We start from the raw sequence: 19,862 nt of genomic DNA on the forward strand, positions 1-19,862 counted from the left end.
AGGGTTTGTCAGATGTTTTTTTCTCTATGGAGATGTTATTTACCAAATGTTGTTACCAAATCAGACCAAGCTGCAGGTCAGATCTGCGGAGAGGCAGCCCTGCACACATGCCTGTTTTTGTAGGTATTTTTGAGCTATAAAGCCACCTGTAATTGAATAAATGTAAGGTAGAGCTGTTTAATGCCATACTGTGGAACATTCCAAGCAGAGCAATGACATATCCAGATAAACAAGCAGGTGACAGACCCCAAACCAAAAGTTACTATACCCGATTTTCAAACCAGAAAAGAAGCAAGTTGGTATTTATCTAAATTGCTAGCGTTCACTTGCCTACATTTTTCCACTTCTTTAGAACTGCTTTTTTCAGGGCGATGAAGCAAAGCTGGGGTTGACGCGCAATTTCTTCTAGTGACTCAACTGATGGAACTGTGGTAACTTAAGCTGTACCAACCTCTACTAACACAAGCCACATTCATGCATGGGTAAAGTGAGTAAAGTGTCTTGCTCAAGAACACTGTAATAGACTCATCGGGAATCGAACTCTGACCCATTTAGAACTGGTGCATGCGTTTGCATAAGGTTTGATTTCATTTGATCGGTCACTCATTTGTAAAGGTTAGCTTGGTGATTTCACATTCAAGCTTATGTGACAGTTTATGAAGTAAATGCTGAAAATTTGTCTCAGAAAGCATTTCCTTTTAACCAACACAGAAATGCGATGCAATTTCACGATCCGAGATTAAATCCTTAGTTTAACAGACCAGTAAATTGTACAGTTTTTCTTTTCGTTATGATTTAAATGTTGGCTGTTCACTCCATCCTTGTGGGGGGTGAGGTAAAGCATTTGGAGGCGATACATCTTCTCTGCATGCGCCCACAGCTCCAACTGATACTGTCTTTTTGTACAAGTCCAGTTAAAGAAGGTCTTAACTGACGCTCGGACAAAGATGCTCTTAATTGGAGAATAACAAATTATGAAGCCTTTGGTAACGCTGATTGCTGCCTGGGTTTATTCCTGATAATCCTCATTTAGTCGTCAGAAATGATTGCCTATTCCAGCGTTTTATCTTGTCTCCTCTTGAAAGAATCTTGTCACGTTTTAAAAAGGGCCCAGTGGTGGTTTCGTCGACCACCGCAATGCCATTCAATTTTTTCATTTTGTTTTATCGCAGTTTGGCTTTCACAAAAAAAAAAAAAAATTCAATACTTATTTTTATTTTTTTTACACTAATGGCACACCTACATTACTCCCTGTACAGTTGAGAGGAATTTAATGTGCTTTTCTTTAATAAATTGAAGCTTCCTGGAAAGTTTCTTGGAGTGTTTGGTGCCAGTGAACGTTCAGAGCGGGTTGGTTACATAGAACAGAAACCTGAACTAATGCTCTAATATTTTAACTAGAGATGTAGAAAATTAATCCATCGTGTGTGTATCATTTCACAATCTTTATTCTTTATCAAACATTGCTTCATAATTAATCATATTCCTAGTAATCCTGATATCTCACAGGAATTTCCTACAAGTGTACTTTGAAACTTATCTAGTGGAAGGTGCGGTTGTCTCCATAGAGATGCTACTGCTTTGCCCGGAATGTTCCATAGTAGGCTTTGTAGTAAACATTGTTCGTGGTTATGTAATTACAGGTGTTTTTGTTGCTTTCTTGCAGCGAGCAAGATCGTATCTTCTCACATCTGACGTGTAACTTGGCCTGGTGATGTCACATACTTGTTTCCATATAGTTGGATAACATTGATGCCTCACAAAAAGCAATAACATATCCTCAGAAAGAAGCAAGTTGGTGTAAAAGTTATGGTGCATATTAATGATAACTGTTTACATTTTCTTTGCATCCCACTTGAAATTTAGTAGTGCGTATTTATTTTTTCATATCAACAGATTGCCGTCTTCCGCTTTCTACAGAATGTCAAGTCACAGGCCAAAATGTATAAGACCAAACCTAATTGTCCCTGCAGCCAGTGTCTCTCCTCAGCTCCGCACATGTAAACGAACGGGGTCAGTGAGGGCAGACGATTCCACAGTGAACTCTCACACTGACAATCAGAGCCTCTTTGTGTTCCACCAAAAATCCAAACAATTTAATATTGCGTCATTTTGATCCGAAATTCAAGACTTAAAATCCGCTCCACCAATTTGTGCTGGTTCGTTCTCAATAGTTCAGATTTGCTTTAGAAGTTTGTATAGCAGCATCAACAAAACAAACCCCAACTAATAGAAACTGATGCTTGTGATTCTTAGACAAACTTTATTGATCCACAAGGGAAATTATTTGGACACAGTAGCTCACACATTATACATACAATACAATATAATAACAAAAAGCAAAAATTTTATTGGTTAAATAAATTCAAAATAAATAGCAAAAATGACAAATGGGTCAAATAAGGCATAGTTATATAAATGGATATGATTCTTGTGTATTATTAGCACCATGGATATAATGGTATGTTTTCATTTTTATATATGGGTGTATTCTAGTTTCAGGTATTAATACACATGCTTCCTTGGTGTGTCATTGTAGTTGCACATTAATCAGGAAATGATAAATGTAACAAACGCAGCACCTTCAGTCTGGAACAATGCAACTGTAGCAAAACCCAGTGGTTATATTTATCTGAGCTTTTCTAAATGACCTCATTTCAACAGGAAAGATGTTGGCAGTTTAGTTTATGGTAAGGACCACTTTTTGCATAGTTGTAGAAATTAGGAAATACTATTACATGTTTCATATTACATCTAATATGAAACATGCAATATTTTTGTTTTATTCATATTGCTTTTAAAATAGATATATTTTTCATGCAGTTTTTTTTCTCTAGCTGTTGTGTCCAGGTAGTTTCCCTCATCAATGAAGTTTGTATAATTCTACAATTTTATGTAGAATTTGATTACAGCAATCCAGTACATGTTCAGTAACAATGTTTAATCTTGCTTTCGGCCATACGATCCATTTTCTTCTTTTTTATTTCCCCAATAGGTCATCTTTCCCAAAACAGAAGAATTACCCAAACTTTCAAACCAGTATTGGCCAAGTTCTGCTTTTAAATGGTCTTATTTTTGTCGGTGAGCCTTGATATGACTCACCGCTGACTATTAAGACCAAGCAGGACTTTCCCAGTATTTCTTAACTCGGATGACTTTATCAAACATTAAGAACACTCAGAGAATCAGTTGTAACATTTGACCTTGAATTTCAACAATTTTGGAGAGTTATTGTGTCTGTAACACACTGGTCATGCGACAAAGCCCATAGGACAGTGCATCATTGTGCTTTTTAAAAAAACATTTTTTACCTTTTCCCATTTATCTGAATTCCAAAATTTTAAATTGATTGCAGTCCTCCAGAAATGGGCATGTAAATGTTTTTAACTCAAATTAGTATATTGTAGCAAGAAATTGTGACAGTGGCAGATTCCTTTTGCATGCAGTAAGATTAAGATTTTTTTTCATCCCCTCCTAGTATTTTGTGTTCATATTCTCATTATTGCATTTTTGCATATACATATGTTGGTACTATTCTGTATGCCTACATGTTTTTTCCCATTATTTTAACAAAAGTGAAAAGTGAACCCATGAGCTTTTTCTAACTGGACACTGGACACTTTCTGGACACTTGGACAGTCCAGTGTATGTGCTGCTTCTCACTGGCCGTGACTCACGTTGTAGGGCACATGACGCACCACTTTCACTCTGACTCATCTGGACAAAGCACCTCGACCCACAGCCAGTACCAAACATGGCCGCCATCATCTCTGTGGTCTGGCCTATCCTCCTGTTTTCTCTCCGCTGCAGTTAGGATTGGTGCAAGTCCAATTTAAGTGATATGAGTCAGGCCGAGAGCCGAGTTACTGTGATTCTTGACCAATAAATCCAAGGTCAGATGAGACTTGACCTGGTCGAGAAATTGAAGTCATTTTTTGTGTGGGTGTTTTCGAAGTAAAGGAGACTGGATTCCAACTTAACTTTTCCTAAATAATTTACTAAAACAATTGCCACATTCTAATGCAAAAGATATGTTTTGAGAGGTTAATAGCTGGCATCACAGTAAGGTTGAGGAGACTTATTTAGATTATGTCTGTTGCAAGTACAGGTGTAGCCACTACACTCTGACTAATACAGGAAATCTTTGAGCTGCTGGTTTGTGCTGGTTTCTCTGCTCATGCATCAGTTAAAGTAATATGTGAGAACCGTGCATGCTGGGTAAAAAAACTGCAACACTCAGAAGCCTGATTTTATGCATTGCCGCCCATTACACCATCTGAGCAAGGGGAAGACTTTGTTACAGTGCTTAATATAACAAATGTAAAATTATTTTCATTTACATCCTTTACCTGCAAAAAGTGAAACTATTGATTTTGAGTTTAATGCAATTTAATGGCAATTACGATGTCAACAACAGTCGGCAGGGTTTAAAATTCCAACCCATTACAATTTCTCAAACTCTCCATATTAAATCCACATAGCAACAGATTTCAACATTTAGCCTTATTATGGTGCATTATTATTTGCAATGATGAGAAACTGATGAGCTAACATAGATTGACAATGACATTAATTTGAAAAATGCTCGCCCATCTCGGCTCGACGGGTGTCACAGAAAATGGAGATGAATGACACAGTGGAGGAGCGCTGATTGGAGCAGGTATACGAGGAAGCGCTATGCTAGGTTGACTTTTATTCTTATTTATTCGCCTCCTCGTATAGATCTATATTTAAATAGATACAGCATGCATTCTCTTCCAGGGGAGGATCTTTTGTGGCTGCCGTAGTTCTCTGCTTGTTTGCGAGGCTTCTGTCTGGACGTTTCATGTGCTCTCTTGCGCTCCTACACAGACATGCAAATCCACTGTAATGACTGCGTGTGCTGGAGATGGGGTTAGGGAGGGGGTGATGGAGGGAGGAAGAGGAGAGGAAGAGGGAGGAGGGAGGGGGAGGATACCAGGAATTTAAAGTGGAAAAGGTGAGACGCTGCAGCAGATAGAGCACTGTGCAAGACTTTACCAGCTTTGGTAGAAGAGGGTTGTGTTACAAGTGTAGGAGATGCAAGTTTTTTCTATCAAGTTGTTCTTTAGCGTGCAAAGTACAGACAGGAAGTATCTTTTTAATTTTCCTCATTACAACCACAAGACCAAATTGCGCTGCTTTACATCTGCTTTATAGTTGCAGATAATATTGTGTCTGCATTTGACCCATTCTTCTGTGCAGCTGGAGCAAAATGTCAGGAGCAGCAGTAGGGACCCATCTCCAATTCTTAAGCCAGGTTTGTTCGGGACTACCTTAGCTGAAAGTGTGACCTATTTTGGCAGAAAGCTCAAAATGCTGTGTACCATTTTTAGCTTGTTATACTCCTTTGCTTTTAAAATTGGAGTAGATTTTTTGTCCCTATATAGTGATTATTGTAAAAACAGCACTTTGTGTCAAAATCAGACTGCGGCATGCTTTCTTTACCGAAAAAGATGTTCTAAAGATGTGTACCTAACTATGTGATTTGTTAGTCTTTCACAATTTCAAAGTCAGGTACACCCTAGCTATTTTGGTCTGTTAATAACCTGTATTTAAACTCCAATATAAAAGACATCATCATCTTTTTGTCTTGGTCTAGTGATTTACATTGGATTAATATATTCGTTTTATAATCCAGTTTAATTCCATCTTTGAGCTTTATGTAGCTGGTGTTAAAGATGCAATGACAAAGTTAAAGGTCTGTTGTGATGTGAAGTGGCTGTTAACCCCTGATCGATCAGCACAGCTCATCAGGACTCCTCAGTGCTTTACATTATTGAGCAGTGACAGGGCCCAAGCATCCCTCCATTGACCGCAGACCTAATTCTTTATGAGTGAATAAAATCACATTTGCAAAGCTATTGGAAACTTTACTGCAGAGAAATGGACTTTGCGACACACTTGATGGAGTACAGCTCTGATGCAGGGGTTTTCAGAATGCAAACCAAATATAAACTATAAAAAAACGTAGATGGCAAAATATCTAGAACAGTGTGTCCCACAGACTTTGACTAAGGAAGCTGTTGCTTGATTCATTTGTTCTTTCGTAATTGGTGATTTTGGAGTAAAAATGTCACATTTTCTTTTGTTTTTGTGCAAAAAGACTGAATAAATAATCCAAACCAGTCAAATCAAATAGAAAATATTGCTTATATAATGGTCCATGGAGATGATGCTGAGCAGGACACTTCACCAACCTTGCCTGAGTGAATGGTTGGTGGATGAAGACACTGAAAGTACAGAATGTTAGCCACATCTGTTCATCTTAAAAAAAAAAAAGGTGTTTAATGAATAATGCATACACACGGTAATTGTAAAGGGACTTGTGAGAACTGTAAAGGACCACAGCCTTTTTATTAGTATTACTTGAACAATACAGACACTTGAATGAAATGGAATTGAGGTGCATTGCAGGTATGTGGGTGGAGTACATTCTATCTAAATTAGATCCTGACCCATATGTTTTTACCTGTTTAGTATCCAGAGAAACCTATTTCTGATAAGCTCTGCAGATATTTGTGGACCGATTTGTGGGACTGATTTTGATTTATTTTACACAAATTGTTATTTAAATTAACTTAAAACTCACCCAGATCCCTTTTTACCACAAACATTTAAGAGAGCAATGTAGTCACATTTTGTGCAATTGTCTCTTTGCATGAAAGTGTTTTAAAATAAAGCTTTATGTGTACTCTGTAAACTGTCGTCTGCGTAGGTTGATGGCCACGTTGCCTCTGCAGCTGCCCTGCACCAGATTGAGAGAGGAGCCACTCTAAGACCCTCTGTTAAAAGCGCTCTTGGAGCAGGCTTTTAATGTGAATCAGAATTCTCCTGTCATGTTCACGTCAGCCCAGGTGCACCACTTTCAGAGCGACAGCTCTTTTACGTCGACCTCACTAGTGACTAGAGTGAAAATTACCTTAGTCCCTACATTCCCTCCTGTTGTGATGTTATTGCATGTTGCAATATTCCATATAGTGGTCTACAGACCTGCCCTTTCTCCAGCTGACAGTGTAGTTGTGTATTGACTTGAGATCAGTGTGGCTGCTGCTCTGTGAATAGCTCATTTACCGCTGTTTAAACCACTGTGGACTAAATGTGTCTATGATTACTGTTCACTTGAGGCCCAACAATGAAGCAATCAGCAACTATTGTGCCAGGCCTGACCTACACATGTACCAATGAAGTGCTCTGAAAGGGCTATTCTTGTGACCAATACTATTCTTTTCCACAGAATGCCACCAAGCCCCTGTAACTTCCCTCTTTGTTTTTGAGTTCCCCATTGAAAGGATCAGTTGTCCAAGAGGGAAATGGTTAGAATGCTCTCTGTTACATTCATTGTAAGTACAATCATTGAGTAGTACCTTTTACTTGAAGTAAATAATGTTCTATTTTATGTATGCATGCATGTATGCTTAATTAAGTTTCTGCATAAGGTTTGTATTGTTTTTTAAATTATACTTTTATAATCTGTCTGATTTTATAAACAGACAGCAATGGAAAATAGTTTTAAAATCCTATAAATGTACTGATGTACTTAAGTTACATACTAGTACTACTGCAACTGATGGATATATATTGGTTACTATATAGGTAGGTATATGTCCAATATTGAAAATGTTGCTAATATTTGGCACCAATATTTTTTCTAAGCTGCCATAGTCTGAAAAGAACAAACTGGGACATAGGCACACAGATTAACTAATGACTTAAAATGTAAATGGAAGAGCAATCAGACTAAAAATATGGCTCTATGTTTACACAGTCATGCAACAAATGATAGGTTTTGGATAGATGCATTTAGCTTTATTTGTAGAAGTTAATTTGTGAAGTTTTCTAGAACAGAACAGAACTTACTATGGATTTTGAAATTTTAATATTGGTATTGGTAAATATTAGTTCTCCATCCAAGCAGCAAGACATGACTCATACTTTGATGTCTACACAAGATCCACCATGCCTAAATACTACTACTGCAGACTCTACTCTTACTCAAGCCCATAGTCCAGTTTGTACTTCTTCTTTCGCTGTGTGTTTTGACAGTGACTGGAGGGAGTTCCTGGTTGGCGTGGAAGTGGGTGTGGCTGAGCGTCAGAGGAGATCCTCAGGGCATTTGAGGACACAGCGGCCTTTACTGTTTCTCAGTAACAGGTCAATGATTGTTCACAACTGCTGTCATGTGTGCTGGCCGCTATTCAAGAAAGACCAGAAAGCCAGTAGTTTTAAGAAATTGGGCTTTTATACAGTAAACCCATCTATAAAATGGGAGGAACTTGTGTAATGGGAAGTATAACAAGTAAATGATGTTTAACGGTTGTAATTCGCTGGATGTCTTTTCTCACTTTTTATCCCTATTTCATACTTCCAGTAAATCCACATGGTAAAAAACAGTATATATTGCAGTAGGGCGTGGCGATATAGCAAAAATATTTACAGATATATATTTTTGCTCTATATCTCGAAATTTGATATATGTCTTTATCTGTAGAGGAAAAATATCCCCCCAAAAACTACTGCAAAAACAAAGTGCCACATTCCACAAGGTCTTTTTTTATTGAAGTGCAAAAAGGTAGGCAGTTCATGTAGGAACAAAGTGCTTCTGCGACATAAAAAAATAAAAAAATCCCTGTATCCAAAAAATAATAATTTAACTGTAAAATAGAGGAAGAAATAATATATTTTGCCTCCTTTTCATTCAAAAATAAAACAACTCAGCTCAGGCTCATCTTTGCAGCATCTCTGTTTCTTATTTTAATAGATCCATGTTACTAACCAACGGTAAGGAACTATGAGGTATCCCACAATTCACTGCACACCTCAAACCCAACGTTTCCAAATAGCATTATACAAGTTACACATCATTAGTTATACACAAGTTATAGCAGATTCTTTATTTAAATCTTCTGCAAAAATAAACTTTAAACTTTGCGCACATTTGTTTACTTTTACAGAAATGAAACATAAAACCACATGGCTAATTCGCATAAACTATAAGCGCTGGAAAAACACAGCTCCCTCCTTGGACGAGCTGGGTTGAGCAAGCATAGCACAGAGAAGGCAAACAAGTGAGGCGGCAAAATCAGAATTAAATATAAGTATTATATTGATAAAATCCATTTCGTTTTTAAAAATATCTTGATATATTGGAATATAGTTGTTGGTTGTAGCTGTAGGGAGATTAATTCTACTTATTATAGGTAGCCAAGCTGTGAAATGGCTAGACTAACAATTTAATAAGGTACAAATTTAGACCTTAAACTCACCTTTTTAAGATAATGAAAATGTTACACTCCGATGCATTAAAGTTCTCCATGACAGACATTTTTGTTTGTATAATCTCAGCACTCTGTTGTAATCACAAAAGAAACAAATTACATCAGCCACAATTAGATTAATCACAAAATCACATCATGGCTTAAATATGTTCAGGTTTTCACATGTCGTCAATGAGATAATGACATAAGGAGAATAAAAAGGAAGTTCAACACCTCCTCCAGAGTAGAGCAACGCAAGCTACTGAGGCAGTCGGAGTAAAAGGTGCAAATGTGAAATACTAAAGTAGAGAGAGATTGTCTGATAGATTGGGCTGATATTTGCACTTTGTAACTTCTCAGACATCAACCTCAAATCTCAGTAATCTCAAGCATAACTCTTCATTTGAATAGTTAGAGGGCTCTGCACTAAAAGTGACTATACTGCTCTCTTATCCACTTGCTAATTAAACATGGTTATGGAGGAGTTTGGAGTCAATTCAGATTATATCATTTGGGGCTGATAAGCAAAATCGGCCCTGAAATAACCCATGACGATCGATCTCTATCCTAAAGTATTTGAAATTGCATTGTTTTTATTCAAAATAGAAAATCAATACCGCACTTGTCATATCCCTTTTTTTTTGTTTTTATTTTGCATGACTGATAAATAATAAAATTTTTATGGGATTGTGTCGTTTGTAGTTAGATTGGACATGAATTCATTTACAATCACAATTATCGTACAGTTCCACGTACTGCTATCTTGGTAACGATTTTAAGAAGTAACTAAAGCTACCTTCTTCCTCTGAGGATTCACACTGATTGGTTAAATCCACCTGTCACTCAATGAGGCTGACCAATAGCATGAAGGAAATGTAGTTGGCGCTTGTCCTCTGTTTTAGCATTTCTGTAACTGAAAGAAAATATGCCATGATTTATCCAGTCACAATCATTTACATGATAGTTTTTTTATATTATTTTATAGTGTTAGATTGCCCTGGGAAAGGCTCCGGTCACCTGATCCACAGTTTAAACAGGCTGTTCTTGTACTCACCTTGGAGTTTTTGGCAATTACGGCTTGTACTGTTTTACTAAGGGTGTATTTTTAGATCACGCTGAAAGAATCACTCAGATCTCCAAGTCTCCATCGCATGCTCTTCTCATTATCTTTGTAAATCCTCTTATGTGATGACTTTTGGTGCCTTTCTATAGCCGCTTTGAATCAATTTCTTTCCACAAGGTATTTTTTGGCGTATAGAGCTTAAAGCAACAATGAGTGATACTGCTACCTGCCCCCCCAAACACACCCAGATAAATAGCAACATTGTCTCCTGGAAACCAAATTAATTGAAATTATGTGGAACGGAGCAAGGTGAGACGAACAGGTACAGGCACCAGAATCTCTCCCACTCACGCGCACTCTCATTCCCAATATTTTTCCAACAATTCCACGTTTTAGTTTCTTAAGCTCTTGGATATAGAAGTATAATGACGAAATGCTAACTTTATAGTTGGAGTAATCTGAAGTATGCTTAAAGGTGCATAATGTAATATTTCTTGTGGGGGCGGTTCCTGCCATCTGCTTGTCTGCTTGTTGTTGCTTTGCTTGGATTGTTTCACAGTATGGCTTTAAAGCAGACCTATTATGCAAAATCAACTTTTTAGAGCTTTTAGCCATGTTACAGTTGTTTCCCCTCACCATTTATTCTCCCAAAGTTGTTTTTGGAGTGATTCGTGCATGTTTGAGCAATCTTTAATCTCATTCTCAATATGCCATATTGCTCAGCATTCCCATTTTCACCGCCACCGGCATACGACCACTTCTCTGTACTTACTTTGTTCTCTAGTTTTATTTTCTTAATCGGTGATACGCCCAGGATTCGGCAGCTTTCCATATAGTCATTTTGGTACAGATTAAAAAAACAAAATCTGCTGCTCGCGAGGGCTCACACTCTTTGCTCTGATGACGTTTACGACGTCAGCTCCCATTTGGCACCACAGTTTGGATCACATAAGTCAGCAGACTTGTTTCTTTTAGATTATTTTAGATGAATATTGTGATTTAAAATGTGCAAATTATAATATAATGATCAACGGGTGTCATAGAGTATAGCTATATAGCAGACACAAACAGAATACAATACAATTACAAGTTTTTTATTTTTTGTAAGTATCTTGAAAAACATGAATTTTTCCATTGAGCAAAGCTGCCTCTCCACAGATCTGACCTGTAACTTTACCTGGTGGCGCCATATGCTTGTTTCCATGGAGATATGTTCATGATTTTTGTGAAGGGTAGCAGCTGATTGAACTCAGTGTTTTGTGAAAGTGGTAAAACACTTCATGAAGGTGAACCTTTTTGCAGGTATGTGACCTTCAGATGATTGTTTTGCTTATCTGCCATCATTTGAGCACTTTACCTGACTGGAATGCTGGATTTAAAAATGTGTCTTTATTGTTTTAGTATCGATTGCCTGATCATGAATATAATCAAGTACAGTATGTTTGATAACAATGACCACATCTTCTTTTACAGTCACGTAAAAAATACAGACATTGTTATGAAAACTTATTAATCAGTATGGAAATTATATGGATGGATAAATAAATAAATAAATATCATGGTATTTTACATAAAACATTCAATTCAAAGGTTTGCTATGTGATTTAATATTATATTATAAATACATTTGAACACAGTCAATACAGTAAGCGCACCAAGTCTTCAGCTCAGCTTTAAAATAAACCACAGAATGTCAGACAAAACATGAATAATACTTTCACTTTCATGCCAAATGGTTGGACAGACTTCCTCTCATAGAACCGTTGTATTGCTTGCCACTTCCCTTTTTACCATTTTCTCTTTCTGAAATGCTCGTCTCTGTAAGCGTCTAGTACAGTAACACTGCGGTTGATGTATTGTTTTAGTGAAAACGTCAGTTAACATTCACAATAATCATATATGCAAAAGTTATGACTACGCATGAAATTTCCCTTTTGACTATTTTGTCATCACTCCCTCACAAACTCTGTCTGCTGTTGTGCAACCTCCATTATCACGTAGGAGAAAGGTTATGTATTTATGGCAGATGGGCTGACCTGAAGCAATAAATATTATCTTGTTATGTCATTGACCGCGTTTTATTACTGTCATATTTTAACTTTTTTCTGTTGATACCAAACTTTATTTTTTAATAGCAGGAAGCGGGATACGTGTAACTTGCCTGTTGTGGCTGTTGATATTTGGTAGCCATTTTTGAAACAGGGCTTGTATGTAAACCAGTGAAATAGGACACAAGAGTCAAAGAGCAGCGCTTCAACAACTTAATGATGTGGAGGCGCCCGGCTCCGTCAGGCAGTAAACCCGCTAATATGCTGTTAATTATTTCTGAGAGATTGAATATTGATTAAAACGCAAAATGGTTTTAATTATAACGCCAGCTCTAGTGCAGATGAGGAGAATTTTTAGAGGTTACGCGAGAGGAGCGGATAACGGATGTAGAAAGATACTTTGAGAATATGGGCTTAGATTTTTATATATATATATATACAGTCCCTGACAAAAGTCTTGTCGCTTATCCATTTTGTAGAAACAAAAGCTTATAACCTGACTTTAAATTAATCGATTGGTTTTAGAAATGTCTCATATGAAAGCCTACACCCTCCCAAATTATGCTCAATATACTAAAATAAATTTGCTTTACTGAAGAAAGATTGATCATTTAATGAACACAGAAAGGTCAGATTTTGACAAGACAAAAGTCCTGTCGCCTTGTCATATGATGCACCCAATCCTAGATTACAGCCTCACCTGTGGTCAGTTACTGATCAATCAATTAGTGGGTGTGTATAAAAAGAACCCCAGCACACCAGACCTTCACATCAACTGCAACTTGACCTCTGACAACATGCCTAAGATCCACCCTGAGACCAAAGAGTTAATTATCAAGAGGCTGAAGACCAGATCCACTGCTGAGGTGGTGACACCTTCAATGTGTCTCAGCGTCAAGTACAAAGAATAAGAAAAAGATCTGAAATGACTGGAGATGTTTTTGACAAGCCCAGGTCCGGCAGACCCCGCAAGACAACTGCTCGGGAGGACAGTTTGTTGATTCGAAAATCCAAGGCCCCTTTTCCACTGCAGCAGACTCCACCAGGCCTGGTCACCTCAAGTCCCTGTGTCAACCACAACAGTTTGTAGAATTCTGTCTCGAAATGGCCTCCATGGTCAAATCAGTGCACAGAAACCAGCACTAAACAAAAGGCAATAAAAAAAACGTGTGGCGTTTGCCAAGGCCCACAGCCTGCTAAAAGGATGGACACTGGAAAAGTGGCAGAAGGTGGATTTCTCAGATGAATCCTCGGTTGAATTACATCACAGCCGCCGCAAATATTGCAGGAGACCTACTGGAGCCCGCATGGATCCAAGATTCACCCAGAAAACAGTTAAGTTTGGTGGCAGAAAAATCATGGTCTGGGGTTCCATCCAGTATGGGGGTGTGCGAGACATTTGCAGGGTGGAAGGCAATATCAATAGCCTAAAATATCAAGAAGTATTAGCTGCCTCTTACATTCCCAAACATAAAAGGGGTCAAATTTTGCAGCAGGATGGTGCTCCATCGCATAATTCTATCTCGACATCAAAGTTTCTCAAGGCGAAGAAGATCAAGGTGCTCCAGGACTGGCCAGCCCAGTCACCAGACATGAACATCATTGAGCATGTCTGGGGTAGAATGAAAGAGGAAACATGGAAGACAAAACCAAAGAATCTTGATGAACTCTGGGAGGCATGTAAGACACTTTCTTTGCTATTCCTGATGACTTCATCAACAAATTGTATGAATCATTGTCAAACCACATGGATGCAGTCCTTCAAGCTCATGGAAGTCATACAAGATATTAAATATGGATCTCACAGCACCACTACTTCATTCACTGACGTTATGCAACATATTTTTGTATTTGAAGTAAATTATTTGTTAAATTTTCTGTAGGCGACAAGACTTTTGTCTTGCCAAAATCTGACCTTTCTGTGTTCATTCAATGATCAATCTTTCTTCAGTGAAGCAAATTTATTTTAGTATATTGAGCATAATTTGGGAGGGTTTTAGCTTTCATATGAGACATTTCTAAAACCAATCGATTAATTTAAAGTTATAAGCTTTTGTTTCTACAAAATGGATAAGTGACAAGACTTTTGTCAGGGACTGTGTATATATATATATGTATAGATAGATATTTTTTTAGTGCTGTAGGCTGTTACTTTGTCGATTGATCGCTCAGTGGTGTCTTAGTCGACCAAATTTTGTATTTATTGACTAATTTGTTCAAATCATAAGACATTATGAGACAACAGTAGAAGGAAGTCATGGAGGGAGTTGGCTAAAGATTCGGAAGTGAATCATGAGTTCAGTCTGCCTTTTCTGTGTTCTATATAAATAGCTGTTTTTGCATGAATCCCTGCGCAGTTGTAATATTTGGATTATAAAGATTTGAAAGCTTTAACCACGCCCCATTTTTAGCCAGCAAATTAACCGTTAAGGCAGATTCGCCGGTGACCAGACTCACATCTTCATAAAGCATGACAGAGGTATTCTGGATCTGAGGTAATTGCCACTTCATTCTTACAGTTGTGTTAGTTTAAAAGAAAAAAAAATGTATTTGTATATATTATAAAGCTTTCAAATATTTGGACATGTTCGTACACTTCCTTTTTTGTGTGTTTGTGTGTTTGACATTGGTTTGTTCCCTGCTAGCATTATCATTAAACTGAAGATGGGTGGAATCCTGACAGTACTGCTCCTATAGTTAAAGTATTTGTATCGGCATTGAAGTCATGCTTGTTCACCCAGAGTACATTCTTACTGCTGAGCTCTATAAGAACTTAATTGTACACGCTGGTTGACCGTAGCTTTCCTGTCTATAAGCTAGCTGTGTGCACTGTAGTGAGCAGCCTGCAAAATAACTCCCGAGATTACCTTCCCTGGCTGTACTTGCTTCATTGGATATTGTATTTTGTATTCATATAAATTTTGTATCTAGGAAATGCAAATAAGGAAACGTACTTGGAGATTGCCACCAGCTCGCTTGTCCTGCCTAAGTGGTCTGTTTAGGATGCAGTTCTCACAGACTGCGGCTGGCACAGACCCATGCTCTCGGGGGGAGTGTTAATGTGTACCCCCCGGCCGTGGGACAGGGGTAATTGGGTTCGCCTGCTGGATGTCAGGGCACCGGCCTCCCCCAAAACAAAGGCTAACTCCTCCTGATCAAAGCAATGATTTAGCGCAAAGACTCTCTATAGTGTTTGTGTGTGATTTTGAATGAAGCTTTGCATGCTCTTAAATGCAAGATTAAAGGCTGTGGATACAAAGAATTGTGTATGTCTTAAATAGATGCACACTCAAGATGGCAAGTTTTATACAAAGACAACAATGGCATGCATTGACTGGCTGGGGTTGGTTCCACAATCAGCTGGTTATAGGGTGAAAACTCTACCACCTGAGCCACTGTGTCGATTGTCCATGTAAACTCAAGGCAGCTTATTCAGATCTAGCCCGCCTCCACTATATTGTTTTTCTGTATACATTTTATTGATTGTCTTAGCGTAGGTTGTACATGTGATGCCCTACCCTTGACAATGCAACCTTTCCTATTTTTCAAGGCATTTTTCATTTATTTTAATAAGTGATAGTCATCCATATCATGATTTTCTTGGAGCCAAATAACATTCTTTATTTCATCACTATTGATGTAGTAAGTTAGCCTGATTCATCAGCCAGTTTTACTTCCTCGCAGCCTTAGATTTTGTTCGCTTGACGGTAGGCGGGTACTTTTTATCATTTAACCACTTGCTGCTATTTGGTCGTGACGTATGTAATGCGTTGCTAAAGGGGCTAACTGGTATATTAAGCTTTTCCCAAATCCCATAGGAAGAAGAGCAATAACATTTTTCCTCTTGATAAAATTAACCAAACATTCTCTTTGTTCCAGCTTTAAATCCTCGATCTCAGGAATCGTTGAGAACACTGAATATATCACTCTTTGCTGATTGACTGGTGCCCGAACTTGCACTTCCGGGATTTTTCGAACTGTCTATTGTATTCTGATTCCTGACTTAGTTGCTGGAGAGGAATGAAATTGAGCGGAGGCACTAGGTGGCGCCATCCTGTCTAGGAGTAAGTATCGTAACATTGCTATTAAAGGGTAACCTTTAATCCCTCCTAAGAGTTCACACTTCTGTATGATTGGTTAAATCCTCCTGTCACTCACGTAGAACCTTACAAAGCCTGACCAATCACAAAGATTTGTACAAAAAAAACAGGATTACTTCACGACTTGTATTCAGCCATATGCTCTTGCTGTATGTGTCCGTATCAGCATGTTTGCATTGTCGTGTAAGATTGAAACTATGTAAAACTGCTTTTGTCTCTGCTTCATCTGACTCCTGTGCTCCACCTCTCAGTGTAAGAAGCCCTTTGTTTAGCCCTCACTAATCAGACAGAGGAACGTCTCTTGGCTTTTGAAGGTTCAGCGGGTTTAGAGGAGCTGGAGGTTTTAGCTGCTTCTCTGTTGACGGCTCTCTCTCCTCTGCCTCACAGCCACGGCTCTGCGCCCGATTGATTGGCAGAATAATTATGGACTTGATTTGCTCTACCACAGGCGAAGTGGGATTGAGGGAGTCGGGGAGCCAAGAAAGCATGTATACAGATTTCTTTCCACTTTTTTTTTCCTGTAAAGGTGAAGTCTTGCTTGCGTACATCTTCAAGATTGAACACACATACGGTGCAGGGAAGGTTTTATTAAGGTGTGAAAATGATGTTGACTAAGAATGGTTTAATAAATATGTAATTATGTTTTTTTTGTTGATTCGCATTTGGACCAGAAATTATAATATTTTGGTTTGGATGCATTTTGTGTGTATTTAAAAGAATTCTGTACTATTGTAGGTCTTGAACTATTATACTAATTATAATAATATATAATTTTGTAGTAGATTTAGTGACGTCAACATTTCTTTTGAACTATACTTTTTTTTTTTTGCATTTGGAGTCAATTATATCAAATATTTGCCATTGTGACGTAAGGTCAGTGCCTTGGTAGAGGTTAACACCTTCTACAGTGCTATTGTGCTATCACTATTAGCTTTGTGTATTCTTGTTTTGATCATCTTCATGGCTTTTTAGAGCAGAAATCTTGCCATCCACTATAGCTGATTCATTCTTGAGAGCATACTATTTTTGTGTCCTTGCACAAGATACTTTTCCCCATTGACTCCATTTAAAATACATGGCTGATCATGTAAAGAAGGGCATCTAAACGACTGGCCAAGTCACCAGTTTGCAGTAGCAAGTCTGCAGCCCCAACCTCATGAAATACCTCTTTGATACCTGGCTAATTTACATAACATTATCCCCCTAGTATAATTGTCAATTTTCAAGCTTTTCGTGAAAATAGAAAAGAAATAAACTGCCTTGTCAAAAAAATGCTTTTGGCTGTAAAAATCTTTGACTGGCCGAAAATAAGCCAATGACTCTGAAGAATGAATGAGTAGAATGAGACACAAAAACTCAATTTGAGCCAAAAAAAATCGTAGCCACTTTTGCTATGAGTCCGGCGTTCTTATTGTTTGTGCTAGCAGACTTGATGTGGGCCATAGCTGAGCAGTGCTGAGGCGTGAGCAGCTCAGAGCAGTGGAGCGATAATTGACACGTCCTAAAACTGCGAGTAAGGACAGGGTTATTAATGCGCTCTTCCTGGGGGCGGTTTCACTGGAGCCATTAAAGCTTTAATTGAGAAGAAGACAGACATTAAAAGCTGTTGCCGTGGCACTGCTGTTACCTGCTTTTGTTTTTTAATGAAGTCGAGGCTGAGGCAGGTTCTTTGTGAGACTACTCCACCTACACCTGCAGGAGAGAGTTAGACACCTAAATTTAGATGACGATTAGTGGAGGTTTCAAAATTGTGCTAGTTGGATTATCAATATTTTGGCAAGAATTCAAGTCTATAGTTTTTTCATGATTTGTATAGTGATTGTCATTATGGATTTGTGTAATAGCCTATATGCCTCAAAGGTGAACTGTTCTGGTCTGGAGTTATTACTATGCCTGGAATGTTCTGCAGTATGACTTTTAAAGTTGCTTATGTTGCATTTATTCAATTGCTCGTGTTTTGTTGCTAAAATATTCTTGAAAAACATTCTTTTGGTGAGCAGAGCCGCATCTCCACAAATCGGAACTGTAACTTGGTCTGGTGGTGTTACTCGTTTGTTTCCATGGATACAGATTATCAGGGGCATACTGTGGAACATTCCAGGCCAAGCAATGTTCATCTCCATGGAGACGAACTGATGGCGGATCCTCCTATAGAAATAAAGACATTGTACCTTGAAACTACCATTATTTAGAGGTGTAAGAAAAAATCGATTCAGTGATATATCATGGTACTTCACTGCACAATTCTTGAATCGATTCAAAATGTATCTTTTTAAAATTTTCACAAAAATTCATTCATTGATTTTTTTTTTTCTGTTCTCTTCACTGTTCTCATGATTTAAAAATAAATATATAAATGATAGTTCATACAATTGTGTTCTCTTGAAGGTGTAGTTGACTGTATTATTAGAAGTAATTATTCATAAATCGCAATATATTATCCACTGGGGATATATTGGGATATACTGAATCGTGACATGTGAATGATGATATGCATCGTATTGTCAGACTCAAGGCAATGCACAACCTTACTGTTATTGCTGTCTGTTAAATTAGATGCTAAAATTGTACAACAAAATTATATTATAGAAATTAAAATGATTTAACACTAAAAAAAGTAAAATATTTTAGAAGATATTGACCATCACATTGTAGTTATATAATCAAAATATTATTTTGATATTTTTTTTCCATGGTCCAGATTCAAGCGCAACATTCCTAATCTCGTAAATGAATGGGATTCTCTGGTGCTATTTTCGTATATATCTTTTCAAAAATAACTCCTTAAGTAACTGCTAAAGTCCTGCGCCTCGAGGCTTGGAAAAAGTGAAGCGTCTGTGAGTGGCAGGTGAGGCAGGTTCCCACCCCTCCCTCCTCCCCCCCGCCCTCCTCTGTCTTGATCCACGCTGAAACAACCCCAAACGCGCTCTCTCCACACGCCGCTGTGGAAGGTATGACCCAGGTTTCGGTCGAGAGCCGCCTGTGCCAAACTCTTGTTGCCGGGTTACATCACTGTTGTTGTTGTGAGCGCCCGTGCCAGATCTGCAGTAGCTCTTCCCCTCCCTGCACCAATCGCACTACAGAGATCCTCGTCATAAAAGGGCTCACACACACCAGGTCTGCGCTATATCTCTCTTTCATCCAAATTTGGAATATTAAAAGGGGGTATTCTAGAGATGCATTGTAATGGCAAAATTGTTGTGCTTGCCAGTTACTTTGTAGTTCCCTCCAGTAGAGTTACTATTGAGTTTTTCAAGAGATTATAGTAATAATATAGTAATAATAAAATAATAAAAACTCATTCAGTCCTCCAAGTCTGTTTTCGATATTTCCTTCAAATTTCAAAAGATTTTAGAAATATCACTACCAAACGCAT

General features: G+C 38.0%; 1 protein-coding gene across 5 annotated transcripts in view; it reads left to right on the forward strand.

The window, feature by feature from the left end:
• foxj3 (forkhead box J3) overlaps positions 1-19,862 on the forward strand; it is a 125,113-nt gene that overhangs the window by 18,412 nt on the left and 86,839 nt on the right. Inside the window, exon 1 of one of the 5 annotated variants that reach the window (XM_055160131.1) lies at positions 8,065-8,172. The exons of the other annotated variants lie outside the window; for them this stretch is intronic. The gene's annotated coding sequence lies outside the window, so the exon portion shown is untranslated. Of the gene's footprint in view, positions 1-8,064; positions 8,173-19,862 lie in introns of those variants that run through there. 5 annotated transcript variants of the gene reach the window in all.

Source organism: Boleophthalmus pectinirostris, unplaced genomic scaffold, assembly GCF_026225935.1.
Source record: "Boleophthalmus pectinirostris isolate CB_2022bp ecotype Guang Dong unplaced genomic scaffold, ASM2622593v1 HiC_scaffold_3, whole genome shotgun sequence".
NCBI lineage: Eukaryota > Metazoa > Chordata > Actinopteri > Gobiiformes > Gobiidae > Boleophthalmus > Boleophthalmus pectinirostris.